The following is a 19,117-nucleotide window of genomic DNA, read 5'->3' on the forward strand; positions in this document are numbered from 1 at the left end:
GTTTCTTTCACCATTCGCTCACCCGACCCGCTTCCCATACCCAAACCTGAACCTCTGAATCTACGCAAATGCTGGAAAAAACTAATAATCGTTCCTGACCTAGCCGATGCACTCCTCTAGACTCCTCCACCTATCTGCCAACTCAATAAACTAACCACCGACGCCTTTGACTCATGGCTCAATACCTCACTACTGCTGCTCACACCCTCCTGCAAACCATCAGCCCGCCAAGGCCTCTTCCGTATATGAAATAAACAGTTTGGCTGAGGTGTGCCAGGAAGTGGAAGCGCTTGAGCCAATAAATCTCATAAAAACCACTTTGTAATCCAAAACGGCTAGCTGCTGCACTCAGATGAAACAAGTGGGCACCTAATCCCACTCAACATTGAAAAGAAACAAGAATTGTTTCACCGTGTGAATGCGCTGCCAGCTAACACAAGAGAGAAAGTCCTTAAATAATAAAGTTCAGAGTCGCCAGTGCTCCAAGTCCTCAAAACTATTGCTCAAAAAAGTGACGAAAATGTATTTCAAAGTTTAATTGAGTCCATTCAAAAGTCAGAGTTGTATGCCAACACGTGTTTCGTCCTCCACAGGTCTTCTTCAAGGCAAAGCTCTGCTTCGAATAAGTGGTAACAAAAATTAAAAACCCAACATATGAACAAAAAGGATAGATTACAGAGCAACATGTACAGATTGACAAGAAGAATGAATAAGTTAGAGGCAAAAAATATAAATGAATGCAACACATAAAGTATACATTACCAAAACAATTTGTCATGTAATGTAAACAGGAACATGTCATCAGCAGCACATGAAAGGAAAAGGATAAAAAAAGGACAACTTATGTCCAATGAACATTGTACAATCGATAATATTACATGAGTTAAGTATCTCATTCAAGGCATCAATGGCATCTGATTCCAACCTGAGCACATAAATGTATATGCACATGAAACACCAGTAGTGGCCCAGTGTCTCCAAACGTTATCCCTGCCACCGCCACCGCCATCCAAATGAAACATAAACAAATAGCCTAGTCTCTTTCACCTATTTCAAGTGTTGTTACCCGACTAGATAGTCGAAGATTCCCAAGTCCTGCGTTAAGGACATTACAATGTGTCCGATTGAGTCAAGCACGTCCAGCCTCAAAATGGCAAAACCCGCTGAAGCGTAAAGCCGTGTGATTAGAGACCCACATTTGCTGCTACTTTTCTGTGCATGCATTATATCTCACCTGCACTACATTCAGCGCTTAGCAATAGTATTTACATCCCGCGGATCACATAACCGCATCGGGGGACGGACCCGTGATGCATCACGTGCTCACAAGGTTCCTTTATCTATTTAGTCAACACGGAAACAAATGCCGTTTTAGCTTTCATTCGTGTTTGGAATTGTTTAGGGCAGACGGCAGCATATATAGGTAAGCGAACACTTAATTTTACACGTCGCACGTGATATTTTTGCTATTACTCTGTAATCGTGTGGGTCTCTAATCACACGGCTTTACGCTTCAGCAGGTTTTACCATTTTGAGGCTGGACGTGCTTGACTCAATCGGACACATATGACAATTTCCTTATTGCCAATCGACATTTCAACTGCTAAGCTATAGTTTTAGGTATGTATAAACTTTTTTCATACACTCGGGGCACTAATATTCTGGCTGCTTAAGTCCCTACACTGACCCACACCTTAATGTTTGTTATCCAGGACGTCAGAACCTTTATTGTCATCATACCTCAATGCATTCAGAAACTGACGTTTCTTACAGAGAATTCATCACTGGTAATGGAACTCTTCAACATAATTATGACACTGCATGGTATTTCATAGGTGAATGACACGTGAATTTAGTGCACGGGATTAGCCAGGGTCATTATTCACTTTTCACACAGTGTGCATTGTAATGTCCTTAACTCAGGACTTGGGAATCTTCGACTATCTAGTCAGGTAACAACACTTGAAATAGGTGAAAGAGACTAGGCTATTTGTTTATGTTTCATTTGGATGGCGGTGGCGGTGGCAGGGATAACGTTTGGAGACACTGGGCCACTACTGGTGTTTCATGTGCATATACATTTATGTGCTAAGGTTGGAATCAGACGCCATTGATGCCTTGAATGAGATACTTAACTCATGTAATATCATCGGTTGTACAATGTTCATTGGACATAAATTGTCCTTTTTTATCCTTTTCCTTTCATGTGCTGCTGATGACATGTTCCTGTTTACATTACACGACAAATTGTTTTAGTAATGTACACTTTATGTGTTGCATTCATTTATATTTTTTGCCTCTAACTTATTCATTCTTCTTGTCAATCTGTATATGTTGCTCTGTAATCTATCTTTTTTGTTCATATGTTGGGTCTTTAATTTCTGTTACCACTTATTTGAAGCAGAGCTTTGCCTTGAAGAAGACCTGTGGAGGTTGAAACACGTGTTGGCATACAACTCTGACTTTTGAATGGACTCAATTAAACTTTGAAATATATTTTCGTGACTTTTTTGAGCAATACTTTTGAGGACTTGGAGCACTGGCGACTCCGAACTTTATTATTTAAGGACTTTCTCTCTTGTGTTAGCTGGCAGCGCATTCACACGGTGAAACAATTCTTGTTTCTTCTCTTCCCTAGATGGTTCACACCTGATTTGAAGACAACTACATAAATACCTAGAACGCAAATTGCAGAAAGACAAAACCCAAGAGAATAGAGCCACCTTGGCCCGCCACCTTCATCAGTACAAGGCCGAAATCCAGAAAGCAAAAAAAACCCACTACAACTCCAGAATCCTAAACTGCAAAAACCCCAGCAAAGAACTTCACAAAATCATCAACGAATTCACCAAACCAGCATGCACTACCACCGTCCCGACCCCCTCACAATCACTGTGCGACTCACTCTCTCTCCACTTTTACGCCACAGCTCTCGAAAGAACAAATGCACTAACCACCAAACTGGCTCTCTTACATCCACCAGGCAACCCTCCCCCCATACCGGCCAACCCACCTCCTGTGACCACTGCACAACCAACGTTCGACTCCTTTAGTCCAATATCGCCCGACCAATTTCTCATAGTTCTCTCTGCCCGCAAACCATCTGGCTCTCCGCTAGACCCTTGCCCGGCCACAACCCTCAAAGAAATATTTGCTTCTACCTGCGCAGGAGAATATGCAAGATCCATCATAAATGACTCCCTTTCCTTGGGTATTTTTCCTGATGCATTCAAAACGGTTCATGTCAAGCCTCTAATAAAAAAACCTTCCCTCGACCCTCTCGAGCCCAAAAACTACCGCCCCATCTCAAACACCAGGTTCCTTGCCAAACTCATTGACCGTACCGCCTACACCCAACTAAATGCCTTTATCAAAACCAAAAATCTCCTTGACCCCGCACAATCAGGTTTCAGAGCCCGGCACGGAACTGAAACCACCCTAACCTCAATCTGGGATGACCTTAAAATCATGGCAGACTCCGCGGGATACGCTGCATTAATCCTTCTCGACCTATTCGGCGCCTTCGACACAATCAAGCACTCAATCCTCCTTGACCGCCTCCACTCCCTAGGAATTTGTGGAACTGCTCTCAAATGGATAGCATCATTCCTCAGAGATAGGTACCAAATAACGATACTCTCCAACTATTCCTCCCAACCCCGACCAGTTGACATGGGAGTTCCACAAGGAGCATGCCTATCTGCCCTCCTGTTCAATCTCTACTTGATCACCCTCCCACCAATAATTCGTTCTCACAACATCCTGTGTTACAACTACGCGGATGACACTCAACTGATTCTAAAACTCCTGAACTCAAAACCCAACCGCCGACCTGACCTCACCTCCTGCCTCCTCAACATAGAGCTCTGGATGCCCCAAAGCCACCTCTTGCTAAACCCCTCCAAAACCGGAATAATGGTATGTGGCAACTCCGAACTTCTTCTACACCCACTACCCTGGCCAGATGCCATGGGCAACTCACCGACTCCCGCTAACTCAGTAAAAAACCTTGGATGCATCCTTGACTCCGACCTAACACTCTTGCATCAAGTCAACAACGTCTCAAAGTCCTGCCACTTCCACCTTAAAACTCTTAGGCACATCTTTCCACATCTCTCCTTTCCCAACAGACTCTCCGCGGTCCAATCAATTGTTATATCAAGGCAGGACTACGCTAACCCCCTCTACCTCGGAGTCCACGCCTACCAGCTGAATAAACTTCAAAGAGCACAAAACGCTGCAGCGAAACTGCTACTAGCGCTCGGCCCGAGAGACCACATCTCCCCAGCCCTTAAAACTCTACACTGGCTTCCAGTGACCCGAAGGGTGACTTTCAAAACCTTGTGCATTTCTCATCGAGCAGTGCATAAAACCGGACCACAATATCTTCAAGACAAGCTAAAACCCTATCACCCTCCACGTACTCTAAGATCAAGCTCAGCCGGCCTCCTAGTCATACCTAAAACAAACTAGGCCAGGCTAGGCGGATCATCATTCTCAGCCTTGGCCCCCACGCTGTGGAACGCACTCCCTCCCCACATCCGCCTATCTGAAGATCTAATGTCTTTCCGCAAACTACTGAAAACATGGCTCTTCCCCTAAAACAAACCCATACTCAAACTAACCCAAACTGAATAACAGCATATCAATGACACCAACCCAACTAACTACTAGATCTTGAATAACAATAAGACAAATAACAATACAACATCAAGATCCATGCGAGAAAGCGACAACTAAGAACCGCTAACGTAAACTGAAAGGACAAACAGAATAGAACGAGTGAAGTAGTTCGAAGCAGTGAAGTGGATAAAAAAAAACTAAAAAAATTGTACGAAATCAGTAATGAGGTTTAAATTAATGAAATAGATGTAATGAATGCAATGAACTAAATGAACCAAATGGACGAAATGAATAAAGAGAAGAGAATGGAAAGATGAATACAAGAGACTGCAATGAGTGCAATGAATAAAATGGGCGAAAGGTATAAAGAGTAGCGGACGGAAAGATGAATACAAGAGAATAATGAATACACAGTCAGATGACACTGACTGTATGAGTGCATGGCATAAATGGAAAACACAGAATAGACGATTCAAGTACATGAGACGAGTGTGGTGTTGAAACTGATAGAGAGCACGGAACGGATCCAGTGAGTATGACGAGTGACATGGCCTGAAATCGATAATGCACGAGGAATGAATGAGGTGAATAGAGCGGACAAAATCATCTAAATAAATGAAGTGCAGTGAAGATATGAGTGTGCTGAGCGGATGATAGCGTTGAGCAAATGAGTATGCTGACCAGATGAGTATATAGAACGAATGAGTATGTTGTGCGGATGGGTGTATTGAGCGGATCCGGTGTAGAACGGATGAATCTGTAGAGCGGACGAGTGCTTCTCGAAGCAACGAGCTGGGGGTAGATCTCTCTCCACGGCAGGGGCCTCCCTCTGGAACAGCCTTCCTGCCTCCCTGAAACTTGAGGAGAACCATCTCCGGTTCCGGAAGCACCTCAAAACCTTCCTCTTTGCTTCTGCTTTCTCTCTCCCTCTCCCCTGCTGAACAGCTAATATTCTTCACTGAAACTGCACTGATTCTGCAACTGGACTCTTAACGGCCTCGGTCCTGGGCCCAGCCACTCTCCACTTGCACTGATGCCCTGGATTCCCCTCTGCACTGCGGGACTGTCTCTGTATCCCTACAGCCCCCCCCCCCCTTTCCAGCACTTGTTCTGCACTTACCTTGCACTTGCCACCAGCTGGCCCTATTTATTTTTTTTACTTTACGCCACTTACCTTGTACTGCACTTCCCCCCCTCCCCTTCCCCTTGCACTTTTCCCCCTCCCCCACCCCTGCACTTGCGCGATCTGAATGACACCTGGCCTAGTAGGATCGTTGTCTGTCTCCCCTTGTTTCCTCCCCTCCCTGCCTCGTCGCGCCTTGAAACACCTGTGTATAGGCGCGTTACAAATGCCATATCATATCATATCGTACAGTGGATGAGTGCGTAAGTGCATAGGAGTGTATAGAACGCAGGAGTGCGTAGAGCAGGTGAATGTGCAGAGGAGACGAGTGTAGAGCGGATGAGTGTGTAGAGCGGACAAATGTATAAGGCAGATGAGAGCATGAATGTGGAGAAGTATGTAGAACGCAGGATTACACAGAACAGATGAATGTGCAGTGCGGATGAATGTATTGAGCGGATGAGTGTTTTGAGAGGATGAGTGTTTTGAGCGGATGAGTGTATTGAGCGGATGAATGTATGAGCGGATGAGTATATTGAGTGGATGAGTGTATTGAGCGGATGAGTGTATTGAGCGGATGAGTGTATGAGCGGATGAGTGTATAGAGCAGATGAATGTACAGAGCAGATGAATGTATAGAGCAGATGAATGTATAGAGCAGATGAATGTATAAGAGCAGATGAATGTACAGAGCAGATGGATGTACAGAGCAGATGAATGTACAGAGCAGATGAATGTACAGAGCAGATGAATGTATAGAGCAGATGAATGTATAGATCAGATGAATGTATAGAGCAGATGAATGTATAGAGCAGATAAGTGTTTTGAGCGGATGAGTGTATGGAGAGGATGAGTGCGTATGAGCGAATGATTTTGTAGAGCAGATGAGTGCTTATAGCAGATGAGTGTGTGAAAAGAACGAGTGCATAGAGCGAATGAGTGTCGGGAACGGATGAGTGTCGGGAACGGATAGGTGTGCAGAATGGATGAATGCGCAGAACGTGACAGGTGCGCAGAGCGTGATAGGTGTGAAGAGCGGAAGAGTGTGCAGAGCGGAAGAATGTGCAGAGCGGAAGAGTGCAGAGCAGAAGAGTGTGCAAGGCGGAAGAATGCACAAAACGGAAGAGTGTGTAGAACGGAGGAGTGTGTAAGAACGATGGAGTGTGTACAGTGAATGAATACGTAGAACGGACGAGTGCATAAGAACGAATGAGTGCGTGAAAGCAGAGAGGTGCATGAGAGTGGAGGGGTGCATGCGAGCAGGTGAGTGCATAGAGAGGATGAGTGCGCAGAGCGCGTGAGTGCGCAGAGTGGGTGAGTGTGCAAAGTGGGCGAGTGCGCAAAGCCGGTGAATGGGCAGAGCGGGTGAGTGCGCAGAGCGGGTGAATGCGTAGAGCACGAGAGAGCGTAAAGTGGACGAGTGCTGTGAGCGGACATGTGCAATGTGCAGACGAGTGCGTAGAACGGATGAATGCGTAGAGCGGATGACTGCGTAGAACGGATGATTGCGTAAAGTGGATGACTGCGTAGGGTGGATGAGTGCGGAGAGTGGATGAGTGCCTAGAGCAGATGAGGGCGTAGAGCATGCGGAGCAGATGAGTACCTAGAGCGGATGAGTGCTTAAAGCAGATGAGTGCGTAGAGCGGATGAGCACGTTGAGCGGGTGACTACGTAGAGCCGCTGTGTAGCTAGAGCGAATGAAACAAGTGAAGTTTATGGATGGAATGGGTGACATATGTAGATAGAACGAGTGATGTATGTCGATGGAACGGGTGACGTATGTTGACGGAATAGATAATGTATGTGGATGGAACGGGTGACGTATGTGGATGAAACGGGTGAAATATGTGGCATAAAGCAGACGAGTGCCATGAGCGGAAGTGTGCAATGAGCAGACGAGTGTGTAGAACGGATGACTGCGTAGAGCGGATGACTGCGTAGAACAGATGACTGCGTAAAGCGGATGACTGCATAGAGCGGATAAATGCGGAGAACGGATGATTGCGTAGAGCTGATTAGTGCATAGAGCGGATGAGCGCGTTGAGCAGATGACTACGTAGAGCCGCTGTGTGCCTACAACAGATGGAACAAGTGAAGTTTATGGATGGAATGGGTAACATATGTAGATAGAACGAGTGACGTATGTGGATGGAACGGGTGATGTATGTTGATGGAATGGATAATGTATGTGGATGGAACGGGTGACGTAGGTTGATGGAACGAGTGACGTATGTGGATGAAACGGGTGAAATATGTGGATGGAAAGGGAAATATGTGGATAAAACAACTTAGAAATACACTGACCGGATCGCAGTACATGGAACGGACTGGAGTGCATGGAGCGGACTGGAGTACGTGGAACGGACTACAATGCGTGGAGCGGATTGGAGTGCTTGGAGCAGACTGGAGTGCATAGAGCGGGCTGGAGTGCATGGAGCGGACTGGAGTGCATGGAGCGGACTGGAGTGCATAAAATTGTGCGACTTACATGAAATTATTTGTAATGCATGGAACGTTTGAAGAGCATATAACCCATCACCACGCTTACTCTCTTCTTCACACCACCATTCAACTAGAAAACAGAGATACTATGACACCATTCGGTATAACTGTTCTCATACCAACATCTGCCTCATACTCCCCATCACTCTATCTAAACACTGCTGGTTACACACCCCAGCCAGGCGTTCTCCTCAGGCCTAACGCAGCCACAATCGGTCTGGATAAATCCTGCCAGAACGAACACATACTCTTGATCTCTCAACCGCCACACCTACCGCTAAGAAGCAGCTATTACATGAATACCACATCAGCTGCACACATATCCGGTGCTCAAACGCACCTTTGACTCTCTCTACTCTCTCTACTGACCTGAACTTCGGTTCCCAAGGGCGTTCAACCTACCAGCGCCTTAAGACCATGCCAATGGTATATAAGGCACTATATAAATGCAAAGTAACATAACATAACATGTTAAAGTGCCTCCGACCTAGCCTATCACATTACCAGTGTACTTAGTTCAACTACTGAATCCCTAGCCCTTCATTATTAAATGCATGAAACCTGAAACTGTCAATTGCAAATGGTTTAATGATGACATTCTAAATCTTAGACATCTTAAGGTCCACTAAATGAGCTTGGCGGAAACAGCCCTCTCCGGAAACTTTAGCTTCCCACAAGCTTACAGTAAAGAACCTAAGGGTTGCCATCGTGCATGCAAAATACCATCACTACAATAACAGAATCGTGCATGCAAACTCAAGTTCAAGGGAACTATTTGTTGATCTCAAGGAATTTAAGAACAAACCTAGGACGACAATCAGGACCAAAATGCAAAGACTCCTCTTGGTGTCAAACAATTCACGACTCCCTAACTGCCAAAGTAACGTCACAAATGCAATCTGTCATGAAGCATAGAGATCAGTGTGGTGTCCCGAGGGGTCTTGCTGAGACCATAGGATATTGCTCACCTCCCTCTGGCAATGCCCGACCAGCCTTCTCCTTTTCACAAACTCAGTGCTCGAAATTACTCGAATTATGACCAGCATGAAGCCCACTTCATGTAAGGGCGACATCTGCCCCTCAAGGCTCCTGGTAAGAAGCCTCGACATCCTCGGCCCCTGGGTGACTAAACTGGTTAATCTGTCCTTCTCTGAGCGGTATGTCCCCTCTCTTCTCAAAGAGGCTTGGATCACCCCCCTACTTAAGAAGGATAACCTTGATCCCCTAAAGGCAAAAAATGACCATCCTATCATGAATGTGCCGTTCCTCCTTAAGATCATGGACCGGGTGGCATACTTTCAATTTCAGAAATTCGTAGAGGATAACAGCATACTAGGGTCCCAGCAATCCGGTTTTAGAGCTCGGCATGGCACTGAAACCGCCATGCTGGATCTCAAATCTAGTCTCACCTGCATTATCGACCAAGGCCACCCAGCCCTTCTCATGCTGCTGGACCTTTCTGCTGCTTTTGAACTGGGCGACCATGGTAACCTGGCGACTAGGTTACAGTCCCTGGGAGGATGCTTGGAGGCCGTGACACAATGGGTTGCCTCCTTTTTGGGCCCCCATGCCAGAGTTGCCATAGATGACGCCTGTTCAACACCCACACCTGTCACTTGTGGGGTCCCACAGGGCTCTTGCTTTTCGCCGACCCTATTCAATATCTACATCTTGCCACTGCTGGGGATTCTTGACGGTCTGGGTGTCCTGTATACCAACTAAGCAGATGACACTCAGGTCGTCCTGAAACTCTCTGGCTCTTACGCCCAGGACTCACAGGCCATTTACTCCATATATTCCACCATCCAGGCCTGGATGGTGGCTAATTCAATGGCCATTAACTCCAAGAAAACTGAGATCTTAATCACCACCTCAAGCCATATGCTAAAAAAAACGGGTTCCAGAGTATGCTCATTTCACTATCGCCAACGCTACAATTCCTGTAGCAAAGAGCGTGAAAACCCTGGGTGTTACGCTGGATGCTTAACTGACCATGAGACAGCATGTGGCCAAGACTTGTGCATCCTGTGGCCTCATTAATAATTTGCTCACATTCACCCCTTTCTTACACAGAAGAATCTAGCCTTGGTCAACTCACGGCTTGATTACTTAACAGTCTGCCTGCTGGTACACATGAATCTCACTTCTCTGCCCTTCAGGTGACTCAAAATTGGGCAGTCAGAGCAGTTCTAGGTCTCGCTAGACGACACCATGTGTCTGAACTAAGAAGAGAATTGCACTGGCTGCCCATGAAACAACGTGTCTCTCATAAGATCTTGACCCTGACCCACAAATGCCTGGCCCGTAAGGTCCCCCATCTACCTCACAGAGAGCCTCAAGCCATACCAGCCTTCGCGCCTCCTTAGTGTTAGGAAAGATTTCGTTATTGTAGGGAACTTTCCTTCCATGTGGCAACCCCTAAACTTTTTGCTATTGTTTTCAACCTGTTTTCTTGACTTTGCCAGAGAAGTACAGCCTTCTGCCGTACTCCTCTGGGCTTTCGCTCCTTTCTTACGGGGAAACTGACATGCCCTTAAGACAGTCAGTACCGGGGAACACTGTTTCCCGTAGTTTCTTTTATCGTGTCGCCATTTTAGTGCAACACGACACAAGAGGGCACTGTAAGCTAAGTTACAGCTCTCTTGGGTCTCTAGCCTTCTACAGACCCTAGACACTCTTGTAGGATGGTTTTTGGATCGGTGCAAGTCATTCAGGGACTGGGCTGGTGGCAGCGATCATTTGGTTTATTTTGAGCTCCTTTTGCCGTTCTGAGCACCTTTTTGCCGCGAACACAAAAGGGTGGCCCGGCTACCCAAAATGGCCGGACCACGAGGCTCCTTTGTCTCGTCCACTGTCCGTCTTGCTCCCTTTACCTTCCCCCGGATCAGGCGACCCGGGGCCTTCCTTATTTGGGCATGTAGTTTCCCGCGAAACACGGTTGCTTTCGCGGGCTTCTACATGTCGTTTGAGTGCCCCCAGGATGTGGGCTGGGCTGTCTGGTCCCAATACACATCCTGGGTGCCAGAGAGTCTAGAGTGGTGTGAATGCCTGGGACCACTGTGGTCCGTGATTGGTCCACGTATGGTATGTGTGTTGAGGAGCGGATCTCCCATTGGCTCCCCTCCGTTTTGGCGCGAAGGGAACCGTGGATAAGAGGGAGCTGGAAACACCACTACCATGTCGATCTCCTGAGTTCTTACGAACCCAGGGATACAGGAGCCAAGTATCCTGCGAACACGAGGCTGGACCGAGGAATCGCTGGTGACCCCCTGAAGAACTTCTGCTCCTCATTGCTGTCGTCCGGTGAAGCCCTTTCCACCTAAGATCGAACAAGAAGGCCTGTACTGGCGCTTCGACCTATTGGAATAGCAGGACCAGCTATTCCCGGCACCTTCATCAACTCCTGCCGTAAGCCTTCGGAAGTGTCTCTGGGCCATCCAGTTGACTGACCAGCTTACTAAGGAGTCCTGCTCTGTAATCGCCGACAGGTTGGGTGGTATTCTGAGTCCGGGGCACGCTCACACGCTTCGTTTGCTTAGCAACCCTAAGCTAGAGGTGAACGGTGCTCGTTTGGCTTGAATACACCCGGCCGTTCCGTTGCCCTGCCGCGGCGACAAAACTGTGCTTGTTTCTTCGATCGGGACGTCTTTTTACTCTGCACGACGACGAGACGTTCCCTGCTCTTCAGAACCTGCCAGAAGCTGCATCTATCGAGGAGAAGCTCGGGCCTGCTTGCTTCGGGGACCGGTGAGTAGATTAGCTAGGATCTGGTCGCCCTCCTGCAGTGCCCCTTGCTTTTCCCCGCTGTAAATACAGCCCCCTTGTCCGTACTCGCGCCCTGCCTCTGCCTCACAGTGGAGGCTGCGCTAGAGTCGCGGACCGTGTTCTCCTTCATTAGGGCGCCCTACCGAGCTGTCCAACGTCCTCCGAAGAGCTTCACCTTCTGCCCATTGGCACCGGCGTGTGCAGGTACTTTTGAGCGCTAGGCTCCACTCTTCGTAGGGATTGGACTACCATCTAGTTAGGGGCCTCAGAAGGCGGACATATCACACACATTGGTTCGCACTGCCTGTTTTCCTTCCCCTGCAGGTGGATAACATATTTCGTGCTGCTAATGCTGTGAAACTGTGTATTCTGTATATATATTGGGTGGATAGTGTATGTGTTGGTTTAATATCGTTGTATATTGCTGCTTTTACTGTGGTTATTAGTTTCAAGGCCTTATAATAAATGTGTATCTATTTTTGATATAAACAACTGTTTGGAGTAGTTTGTAAGCGCTCTGGCTTTGTGTGCTCATTGCGGGCTTTCAGTCACCCTCACCCCTCTTGAGACCTAGTCTTGACCGCCGCGATCGCTACCTTGATTGGTCTGGCTTGTCCAGAGGTTACCCTGTTCCAAGTAATTAGGTTGGCCTTCTGAACTTCTGCGCCACCAGGACAGAGTTCAGAAATCCGTCTTAACAAATTGGTGTACAGCGGTGGGATACGACTGAAGGTATCCAGTGTTGCGCACGAGCTAAGGCGTTTTCAGGTTATTCCAACCAGGACACGCAGTAAAGTATTGAATATAACGTTAAAAAGGCCATAGTCCTATCAACAGTATGGAAACGAATACTTTATTAACCTTAAATGCTTCGAAATCTGAAACATTGAAGAAGATGTGTGCGGAGAGAGGGGTTTCCTCTCAAGGCACTAAATTGGAAATGATCCAGAGAATCGTGGCGGGGCAAGAAGCGCAGCTTGACGCTATAACTTCCGAGGACAGTGCAGAAGGTGGTGGGGCTGCTCTCACTGGCAGAACCGACGGTTCTGCCGCTGCACTGATCCATCACGACCACGAGGACAGGGAGGATGTAATGTCTAACGTTTCCTCTGCCAGTGTTGATGGGGAGGCTATGCTTGAATTCAAGAAGCAAGAGCTGCGGTTTAGGCAGCAGGAGCTTGAATTCAGCATAGCCAAACTGAAAATCGACCAGGCAGAAAAACAAAAAGACAGGGATCACCAGTTGGAACTGGCCAAGCTTCAGTTCGCAAATGGGTCCAAGGGTCCTGGACATGGTTCTGGGGCTTCCTCTCATCCACGGTTTCCAAAAGATCTGCTCAGTGTGTATGAGGAACGAAATGACATTATGGACTGGTTAAATGCGTTTGAGTATGCATGCGAGGTTCAAGAGGTTGATAATGCGGATAAGATTGCATGGTTACTCAGCAGACTGCCCCATTCTGGTTGCAGTGCCATTATGGAAATGTCGAAGGCTGAGCGCGCTGATTTTGCAATGTTGAAGCAGACTCTCATTTTAAAGTTTGGGAAGACTCCGACCCAATATTTGAAAAGGTTTAGAGAGTATAAGAAAAAGGAAGGTGGTACTTGGGTGTCGTATGTAGCTGAGTCCCTGAAAAACTTAACTGGCTGGGTTGAAGGTTATAAGGTTTCTACCTTCGAAGGCATGATCAATCTGGTCATGCTGGAACACATTTTTGCTTCTTCTTCCCCGGAGCTTAAGCAGCATTTGGCCGATTCGAAGGAGATAGATCCTAAGAAGCTGGCCATTGCAGCAGACTTATGGGTGTCACATCGAGTGTCCCATAAGGACAAAACTCATCCTGGTAAGCAGGAGGAAGGGAAAAAGTCCAAAGATATGGAGGGTGGGGAATCTGCTAAATCTTCTTCCCATAAGGGCCACAAAAAGAAAAATAAGGGTAAGCCATACGAGAACTCACAGGGTAGTGGAGGTTCGCCTCCGAAACAGAACTCTGGTTACAATAAGCCTCCCTACGTAAACAGACCCAATGGGGCTTGTTTTTCTTGTGGAGCAACTGACCATGTGAAGGGGGATCCCCGTTGTAAGGTTAGACCTTTGGGGGTCCACTCCGCTAATCTGGCCTTCTCCTCCTACGAGGAAGAAGAGATTACAGGAGCATCCTTCTCCTCAGACTCATTTCCCAGCGGAATAGAGGCTGAGGTAGTTTTAGTGTCCCTGGGTTCCTGGGAGCCTAAAGTCGCAGAGGCGTATGCTAGGATTCCGGATAATACCAAGCACTACTTTAAAGACAGTGTGCTGATCAATGGAGTGGATACTCCAGCTCTTAGGGATAGTGGGTGCAGTCGAACTGTAGTGGATTCTACCTTGGTAGACTCAGAGGAAGTTGCCAGAGCTCCTCTGATGCCCACTAAGTTGGCTGACGGCCCCCTCCGTATGTTTCCCGTGATCCCTGTTAATCTAACTTTAAATGGTACAGCAGTTAGGATTCCAGTGAGCATTCAGAGAAACGTCCCGGGAAAGGTCTTGTTGGGCAATGATCTCAGAGCTCTAGGGCTCGTAGGAGACACTGCCGAAAGACCCTACACACGGTCTCAAGCACGGGCAGCATTGGCCAAGTCCAATACGCCGCCCCAGCCGAAGGGGAAACCCAAGGCGAAAGGAGTCAACAAGTCCCGACGGGGGAAAGAGAATATTCCCCCGAGCTCGCCTACCACTGCGGTGGAGGGAGTTGGTCAATCGCCCGAGCCTGACGAGGAGGTGGCGATGCCTGAAGTGTTCGACCCCAACGACCATCCTGAACTAAAAGACTTGTTAGTTGAAGGAGGTCCTGATAGGGACGACTTCAGTAAGGGCCAACGTGAGTGCCCATCTCTGGAAGGCCTAAGGAGACAGGCCTGCTCCCAGCTTGAGGGTGAACCTCCTGGGAAGCATCGGATTTATTGGGAAGGTGGACTCCTGTACAGTGAGCCCACAGAGTCTACAGAAGGAGACCATAGGAGGTTGGTGGTTCCCCTTTCTGTTAGACCCTTCCTCCTGCAGTTGGCGCATGAAGTTCCCCTTGCTGGTCACCTTGGAATGAAGAGGACCAAGCAAAGGTTATCTATGCACTTCTACTGGCCCAAGATGGGGGTGCAAGTAGAAAGTCACTGCAGGAGTTGTGCCTCCTGCCAGTTGTCTGGTAAGGTTGGCGCGACAATCCAAGCTCCGTTGGTACCGCTCCCAGTTGTGGGGGTACCATTTGAAAGGGTAGGGATCGACATCGTTGGTCCCCTTGACCCGCAAACATCCTCAGGCAATAGGTTTATCCTGGTGCTGGTCGACCATGCAACCAGGTATCCTGAGGCCATCCCATTAAAGACTGTAACTGCCAAGTCAGTTGCAAAAGCTTTACTCGGCATATTTACTAGGGTTGGCTTCCCTAAAGAAGTTGTGTCAGATCGTGGCAGCAACTTTATGTCGAAGTATATGCAGGCTATGTGGAAAGAATGTGGGGTCACCTACAAGTTCTCTTCTGCATACCACCCCCAGACCAATGGTCTGGTGGAGCGTTTCAACAGAACGCTAAAGAGCATGATTGGGGCTCTGGAGGAGCCCCAGAGAAGAAAATGGGATCTTCTTTTACCATGCTTGCTGTTTGCCTACAGAGAGGTACCACAGGAGGGTGTTGGCTTCAGCCCCTTCGAACTTCTGTTCGGTCATCCCGTACGGGGACCCTTAGCCATCGTCAAAGAGGGATGGGAGATGCCCACTCCCCCTGTTACTACCAATGTAGTTGACTATGTGCTAGGGCTCAGAAAACGGATGGTACTCCTGATGGGCTTGGCTAGTGAAAAGTTGAAGGCAGGACAAGCGCTGGTGAAACATTGGTACGACCAGAAAGCTTCCTTAATTCACTTTACCCCTGGTCAGCAAGTCCTGATCATGAACCCTATAAGGCCTCGCGCTTTACAGGACAAATGGTCAGGCCCTTACACAGTGGTGGAGCCCCTGGGTGAGGTGAACTATTTAGTGGACCTTGGAAGGCCTGGACAGGCTCCAAAAGTGTTCCACGTAAATAGGCTGAAGGCTTTCGTCCCAAGAGTCGAAATCGCAGCACTGCTACTGGCGTCAGACGTTGAGGAAGAGGAGTCAGAACCTCTTCCCGACCTGTTCCAAAGCGGTCCTTCAGATAGCTCCGTTGAGGGTGTCCGAGTGGCCCCTCACCTGACTTCTGATCAGCAGGCGGAGGTGAAAAGTTTGCTTAGGCAGTTTTCCCCCCTGTTTTCACAGTCGCCTGGTTTGACACCTTGGTGCAAACATAACATTGACACAGGAGACAGTGTACCTACCAAAAGTAGGGGATACAGGATGTCGGATAAAGTACGGTCTTATATTAAGACCGAGGTCAACAAGATGTTAGACCTTGGGGTGATTGAACCCTCTAGTAGTCCTTGGTCCAGTCCTGTGGTTCTGGTTCCAAAAGCAGGCACTTCTGAATTGAGGTTCTGCGTGGATTACAGGGCTCTGAATGCTGTCACCAAGACAGACGCTCACCCCTTGCCTCGAACTGACGAGCTGGTGGATACCTTGGGTGCCTCCAAGTACCTCAGCACGTTTGACCTGACTGCGGGCTATTGGCAAATAGCTTTAGCAGAACATGCCAAGGAGAAGACAGCATTTTCAACTCCCGACGGGCTTTACCAATTCCGGGTAATGCCGTTCGGATTGAAGAATGCACCTGCCACTTTCCAGAGGCTTGTGAATCATGTGTTGAATGGGTTGGACGAATTCTGTCTTGCATATCTAGACGATATAGCAGTTTTCAGTGCCACCTGGGAAGACCATGTGAAACACCTCGGGATTGTGCTCCAGGCTCTTCAGAAAGCCCACTTGACCATAAAGGCGAGTAAATGCCAGATTGGACAAGGCTCAGTGGTTTACCTTGGGCATGAAGTAGGTGGAGGAAGGATACAGCCTCTCCCCAGTAAAGTACAAGCAGTACAAGACTGGCCTACCCCCACTACACAAACCCAAGTGAGAGCCTTCTTAGGACTCACGGGTTATTACCGCAATTTTATGGCAGACTATGGCACCATAGCTGCTCCTCTGACTGCCCTCACAACTCCGAAGAAACCCAAGAAGGTAACTTGGACTGACGAGTGTGAGAAGGCCTTCAATGGCTTGAAAGACTCCTTGTGCCAGGCCCCTGTGCTCAGGGCCCCTGATTATCAAAGACCTTTTATCGTGCAGACGGATGCCTCTGACACTGGGATAGGAGCTGTACTATCACAAGTAGATGAGAAGGGTAAGGAACACCCTATCGGTTTTATTAGTCGCCAGCTTAAGGACAGAGAGCTCAGATGGTCCACGGTAGAGAAAGAATGTTTCTCTGTTGTGTGGGCCCTAAGGAAGCTGCGGCCCTACCTCTATGGGACCCACTTCACTGTGCAGACTGACCATAAGCCGTTAAAGTGGCTAATGAACATGAAGGGGGAGAATCCAAAGTTGCTTAGGTGGTCCATAAGTCTACAAGGCTTCGACTTCACTATTGAGCATAGGCCAGGTGTCCAACATAGCAATGCTGATGGGTTGTCCAGAATGTTTTACCGACCTGAACAAGAGACTCATCCAGGGGTGGATTAGTTCCCCCTGTCCATAGTCTGGGAGGGGCGAGTGTTAGGAAAGATTTCGTTATTGTAGGGAACTTTCCTTCCATGTGGCAACCCCTAAACTTTTTGCTATTGTTTTCAACCTGTTTTCTTGACTTTGCCAGAGAAGTACAGCCTTCTGCCGTACTCCTCTGGGCTTTCGCTCCTTTCTTACGGGGAAACTGACATGCCCTTAAGACAGTCAGTACCGGGGAACGCTGTTTCCCGTAGTTTCTTTTATCGTGTCGCCATTTTAGTGCAACACGACACAAGAGGGCACTGTAAGCTAAGTTACAGCTCTCTTGGGTCTCTAGCCTTCTACAGACCCTAGACACTCTTGTAGGATGGTTTTTGGATCGGTGCAAGTCATTCAGGGACTGGGCTGGTGGCAGCGATCATTTGGTTTATTTTGAGCTCCTTTTGCCGTTCTGAGCACCTTTTTGCCGCGAACACAAAAGGGTGGCCCGGCTACCCAAAATGGCCGGACCACGAGGCTCCTTTGTCTCGTCCACTGTCCGTCTTGCTCCCTTTACCTTCCCCCGGGTCAGGCGACCCGGGGCCTTCCTTATTTGGGCATGTAGTTTCCCGCGAAACACGGTTGCTTTCGCGGGCTTCTACATGTCGTTTGAGTGCCCCCAGGATGTGGGCTGGGCTGTCTGGTCCCAATACACATCCTGGGTGCCAGAGAGTCTAGAGTGGTGTGAATGCCTGGGACCACTGTGGTCCGTGATTGGTCCACGTATGGTATGTGTGTTGAGGAGCGGATCTCCCATTGGCTCCCCTCCGTTTTGGCGCGAAGGGAACCGTGGATAAGAGGGAGCTGGAAACACCACTACCATGTCGATCTCCTGAGTTCTTACGAACCCAGGGATACAGGAGCCAAGTATCCTGCGAACACGAGGCTGGACCGAGGAATCGCTGGTGACCCCCTGAAGAACTTCTGCTCCTCATTGCTGTCGTCCGGTGAAGCCCTTTCCACCTAAGATCGAACAAGAAGGCCTGTACTGGCGCTTCGACCTATTGGAATAGCAGGACCAGCTATTCCCGGCACCTTCATCAACTCCTGCCGTAAGCCTTCGGAAGTGTCTCTGGGCCATCCAGTTGACTGACCAGCTTACTAAGGAGTCCTGCTCTGTAATCGCCGACAGGTTGGGTGGTATTCTGAGTCCGGGGCACGCTCACACGCTTCGTTTGCTTAGCAACCCTAAGCTAGAGGTGAACGGTGCTCGTTTGGCTTGAATACACCCGGCCGTTCCGTTGCCCTGCCGCGGCGACAAAACTGTGCTTGTTTCTTCGATCGGGACGTCTTTTTACTCTGCACGACGACGAGACGTTCCCTGCTCTTCAGAACCTGCCAGAAGCTGCATCTATCGAGGAGAAGCTCGGGCCTGCTTGCTTCGGGGACCGGTGAGTAGATTAGCTAGGATCTGGTCGCCCTCCTGCAGTGCCCCTTGCTTTTCCCCGCTGTAAATACAG

At 48.4% G+C, this 19,117-nt stretch overlaps 1 long non-coding RNA gene across 1 annotated transcript in view; it reads left to right on the forward strand.

Moving 5' to 3' along the window:
* The first annotated feature begins 1,521 nt into the window (after positions 1–1,521).
* Positions 1,522–19,117, forward strand: part of LOC138567613 (uncharacterized) — a 269,217-nt gene continuing 251,621 nt past the window's right edge. Inside the window, exon 1 of the long non-coding RNA XR_011302257.1 lies at positions 1,522–1,620. This is a non-coding gene — a long non-coding RNA (uncharacterized lncRNA). The remainder of the gene's footprint in view (positions 1,621–19,117) is intronic.

The sequence above is a fragment of the Ambystoma mexicanum genome, chromosome 2p (genome assembly GCF_040938575.1).
Source record: "Ambystoma mexicanum isolate Mex_15411 chromosome 2p, UKY_AmexF1_1, whole genome shotgun sequence".
Classification (NCBI taxonomy): Eukaryota; Metazoa; Chordata; class Amphibia; order Caudata; family Ambystomatidae; genus Ambystoma; species Ambystoma mexicanum.